The sequence below is a fragment of the Mandrillus leucophaeus genome, unplaced genomic scaffold (genome assembly GCF_000951045.1).
Source record: "Mandrillus leucophaeus isolate KB7577 unplaced genomic scaffold, Mleu.le_1.0 Scaffold114, whole genome shotgun sequence".
Classification (NCBI taxonomy): domain Eukaryota; kingdom Metazoa; phylum Chordata; class Mammalia; order Primates; family Cercopithecidae; genus Mandrillus; species Mandrillus leucophaeus.
Window position 1 is genome coordinate 5,300,721 of NW_012099654.1, and position 5,230 is coordinate 5,305,950.

At 40.2% G+C, this 5,230-nt stretch overlaps 1 pseudogene across 1 annotated transcript; it reads right to left on the minus strand.

The window, feature by feature from the left end:
* Positions 1-734: 734 nt before the first annotated feature.
* LOC105551523 lies at positions 735-1,815 on the minus strand (annotated as a pseudogene). The gene has a single exon (XR_001007871.1). The product of XR_001007871.1 is annotated as a non-histone chromosomal protein HMG-17 pseudogene (transcript).
* Between the last annotated feature and the right edge of the window lie 3,415 nt (positions 1,816-5,230).

Here is a 5,230-nt window from a genome sequence, read left to right on the forward strand (position 1 = left end):
ACTTCTGAGCATCCATAATTGTATATATTTATATTATATATCTATATTATATAGATATATTATATATATGTACCTATGTATCTAAGGGTTCCATTCCTGTGCAAAACTCTGACTAATACAGATGACTTTAGTGTGACTTCTCTAGGCATCTGATTTTTCTAATCTGAAATATTAAACAGTGGGATCTCTTTCCATGGTTAAAGGGTATTGTCTATGATTCTGGAGAGGAAAGAATTTGACCAGAGTTTGTAAATGATTTAATGATTAGGAAATACATCCTACCAAGACTTAGGAATTAATATTATTTGTATTTATATTATTTAGTCTGGAGGGGGAAAAGGAATGAAGAGTACTTTTATAATGTTTTTAAAATATAAGAAAATTTGTTGACCAGCTATTCTCAATTTCACCTGAAAATAGAGGAAAAATAAGGAATGAATTTCAAAACACCACGGGGAATGTAAGACTGACTTTTCTGCTACTATAGATAGTGGTTCTCAAATTTTAATGTGCATTTTAAAGAACTCCCAGGAGCTTCTTTAAGATGCAGGTTCCTGGCCTCTAAACTTAGCAGTTCTGACTTGGTGGTTCTGGGGTGGAGCCTATGAATCTGTATTTTAATTTTTTTTTTCCCAAGCCAAACTGTATCGAGCTTTATTAAAGACACTTTCCGTAAACAATCATGGCATTTCAGGCAGGATATGGGCAGACAGTCGTTGACAGTATACAACAACTTTCAAACTCCCTTCTTCAATGGACTACCAAAAATCAGAAAACCACTATTAAAACTTAACGAAGTCTTCATCTGATGCTCTGAACAGGAAAAGTTTAGAGTGAGGGTTGACATTTCACATTTAGCATGTTGTTTAACAACTTTTCACAAGCCAACCCTGACTTTCAGGAAGTGAAATGAAAATGGCAGAATTTATCTGAAGATCCATAATCTAGAAACGGAACCACTGCTGTTTTGACAGGTGCCATCTCAGTGGCATCACTGGAAAGTCCAGATTGCCTAACACACTGGTAACCAATGACTGGGGGTCAGGTCCCAACAGATGTCTGGGCTTAAGGGAGTTAAGTCTATGCTGAAGGAAGGAAAGGGAGAAGAGGACATAAAAATGAATTTGTTTTTCCATACCACAAGGCTTTTGTGCCAAGGTGGCCATGTGTGTCAAAGTCAGGGACTCCCTCCTCCTGGGAACCAAGAGGAAGTCTCTCAAAACTAGAAGGGAAAGGTGTTTTCCCCACATCAATCCAGCTTCAGAGACATTCTGTTAGTGACATATGCCCCTTCCCCCAAAAACAACAATGAAGTGTTCTGTCTGCTAACAACACAGCTTAAAAAAAACAAAAGTAAAGCAAAATTCTGCATTTTTATAAAACTTGATAAAAAATAGTATTTCAAACTGTACAGTCACCAGAAGTACACAGTCATCCAAAATGCATACACTTCACTTGGCATCTCCAGCACCTTCAGCTTTCTGTGCCTGGTCTGTTTTGGCATCTCCATTTTCTGCAGGGTTAGTCCCCTCCTTGCCAGCATCAGCTTTTCCCATTTTCCCTTTGGGTACCTTCTCTCCCTTCTTTGCAGGGGCCTTTTTAGGCTTGGCCTCTGGCTTTGGAGGAGCAGGTTTAGCAGACAACCTCGCGGATCTTCTCTGTGGTTCATCCTTCACCTTGGCTTTATCTCCTTTAGCATCCCCTTCAGCCTTTCTCTTGGGCATGATGGTGGCAGCGACAACGGCGGGACATAGGCGCTGGGCGCGGGATGCAGTGGCGTATGGGCTTTGGTCGGTCCAGGGGCCGGTCTCGCCTCTTCTTTTTCACACTGCTCCTGTATGTTAACTTTAATTTAATTTATTTATTTATTTATTTATTATTTATTTATTTTGGAGACACAGTCTTGCTCTCTTGCCCAGGCTGGATTGCAGTAGCATGATCGTGGCTCACTGCAACCTCCGCCTCCCAGGTTGAAGTGATTCTCCTGCCTCAGCCTCCCGGGTAGCTGGGATTATGGGTGTGAGCCACTGTGCCCGGCCTGAATCTGTATGGAGTGCAGTGGTGCTATCTCAGCTCACTGCAACCTCTGCCTCCCGGGTTCAAGCGATTCTCCTGCCTCAGCCTTCTAAGTAGCTGGGATTACAGGCCCCCACCACTATGCCCAGCTAATTTTTTTTGTATTTTTAGTAAAGATGGGGTTTTACCATGTTGGCCAGGCTGGTCTTGAACTCCTGACCTTGTGATTCTCCCGCCTTAGCCTCCCATAAGTGCTGGGATTACAGGCATGAACCACCGTGCCCAGCCCTGAATCTGTATTTTTAATAAGCCCCTAATCCCCCAAGTTGAAATAAGGTGGATTGCCCTTAAATCATACTTTGAGAACTGCTGGGGTGGATGGCTGAATAGAATGAATTCTTAGGGAATTCACTGAGCTTTTCTTCTCTAGAACACTTTATAAAGTTATTTTTGTTTTATTTTATTTCACTTAAATACAGGAAAGCTTATCATTTGTTTAGGAGGTTGTACTAAGTTGAATAGTATCCCTCCAAAATTCATGCTCTTTCCAGAAATTCAGAATGTGACCTTATTTGAAAATAGAATCATTGCAGACATAATTGGTTAAGATGAGATCATACGGAGGTAGGAGAGGCCCTTAATCCAAGGTGATTGGTGTCCATATAAGAAGAGGATGGGAGACACAGGGAGAATGCCATGTGGCAATGGAGGCAAAGATTGGAGTGTGATGCATCTATAGGCCATAGTATGCCAGGGATTGCTGGCAAACCACCAAGACATGGGAGGATCCTCCCCTAGAGCCTCCAGATAAGGCATGACCTTGCTGACACTTGATTTCAGCCCTCCAGCCATCAGAACCATGAGAGAACATATTCCTATTCTTTGAACCCACACATTTGTGGTGTTTTGTCACAGCAGCCCTAGGAAACAAACATAGGGAGTTTGAATATAATCCTGCCACTAGGCAGAGCAATAGATGAGCTCTCAAGATGGGCATTTATTGTTTTATAGGCTTGTTCACTCACATTTTGAAGGGTAGGTATTCAAATATTTGCAACTGTCATAAACCAGACAGAGGTTTATCAATATTCATAACATCTTTTCCCTAAACTATACCTTAAAACCTACCCTATATGATTTTGATTATCTGAGACAAATGGGCTTTTGAATTTTTGTAAGATTAAAGAAGTAAATGCATTTATTTTTGATAATAAACAGAACACCTCAAATGTTCATGACAGAAAATAAATCATTTTGAGGTTGGGTTGTCAGTCATGAACAGATTTGAAGTCACTTTTTCCTCTTAAAATTCTAGAAGTTAATTTTAAGGATAAATCAGATTTTTCCATTGATTTGAAACAATGAAATTTTGTGTGGGAAATTTACTTACTTGAATGAGACTTCCATAACTTGGACATAGAAGAAAAACTCATGCAAGAAATTAAAGTTATTTTCCTATAATACATGTTAAAAGAATCCTTCTTTTTTGGTAGCTGCTTTGTAATTGTTAAATTTTACTGACAGATTTCACTTCTGAAGACTGAACTCCCCTTATATTCTGTGGCTGTTCATTTTTTAGTGAACTTATCATCTAAAAGCCATAGGTTTGCTGGCATTTAACTTGCAATCTCCTACTTCCCAGATAGGTGCTGTATTATGGTGTAACATGATAGAGAAGGGGCAAAGAACTTGGCTTGTTGCTGGCATATCAGTTCTTTCCATTAATAAAACACTCAACTGAGTCATTTTCTCTGGCCACTTTTCCACTGTAAAAAAACCTAAATCAAAGAACGGGACTGCTTTTATTGGCAAAACAGTAGATAAATCAGGGATGTAAAAATGCAAGAAGGATTCAGTACAAGCACTACCCAGAGTGGACTTGCTGGGTGAAAGGTTTATTCTGTCAGTTTTCCTCTTGAGACACTTAGGTTTAAGGAAATGTTTGCACTGTTCTAGAGAATAAGTTGGCTCTGTGTTTTCTTTTGTGTTTAGGCCACTCTGGAAGTAATTCCTCTGGGCACAATTATCTAACATATGGTGATTTAGAAAAAGCTCAAAGCAAAGGTCATTTGGATGTTTTAGGCAGGAAAGAAGAAAATCCATCTTGGAGAATAAAAGGAAGTCAGAAAGGGCTGAGGTACAACTTATGGTCAAAGGGATGTGAAAAGGAAAAATGAGGTAGATCTCAAGCAAAAATTGCAACAGAAGCCTTTTGTTTTTGCTTTTGTTTCTGTTTATTTTTGCATGAGGAGTGTGCACTTGTAGATGAAAGCAAAGGCTACATCAGAGAAGTTTGGTGCTGGAGATGGCATGAAAGAGATCAAGTCCAGTGTGTGACCCATGTGTGTGGCCTATGCCACTGAGCAGGGCCCTGTGCGCAAGTGGGCCCCATACCTGGATCTGGTTTAATGCTCCATTGTTGTTGCTTTGAAATTCTTCATTTTAACATTAGGACTTATCTTTTTATTATGAGCTGGATCTGCAAATAATGTAGCAAGTTCTTAAAAAAAAAAAAGGTCAATTCTCAATTCCCCCACCCCCCCCTTTTTTTTTAGGTGAATAAATTAGGTCCAGAGAGGACAAATGACTTGTGTGGTGGAGCCAGAAATAGAGCCTGGCTTCTTGGGTCAAAACTGCAAATGAATTCACATTCAAAGTGTTTAAACAAAGAGAAGTGCTGCTTTCACCCTTTTGTTGAAAAGAAACTTCCTCGTGCATCATAAATGAGCCAAATAAAACACTGAAATAATCTAAAAGGAAGAAAGATCTGGATATGATTGGATAGGAAGACCTCACATTGAGTTTTCAAGTCACTTCTAAAAAACCTGAACTGCCATACTGATTTTCCTCCTTTCAGCATCAGCCCTCACATCACTCTCTGAGGCCAGGGAATTCTGGCACTCATTGCCTTCTAACCCAAAGGGCCATGTTGTCATTAAGTCTAAGCAGAGGATCAAGCTAATTGCTGTTTGGGTGCTGTGGAAACTGGCTGTCCTGCATTATGTACCTTGATCACTGGTGCTGTCCCAGTAAACTAAATTAATTTCAATAATGGTGCACTTGTCTTCTTGCAGGGCCAGGAACAGCATGAAGATCAGTGCAGCATCAGTCAAGCAATGACCAACACTAAACAGCAGAATAGAGCATCATGCAGTAGCAAGCGGTTGCCTCACTTCAAAAAGGGAGCCAAACTCAGAGCAGAACAGCCTGAGGA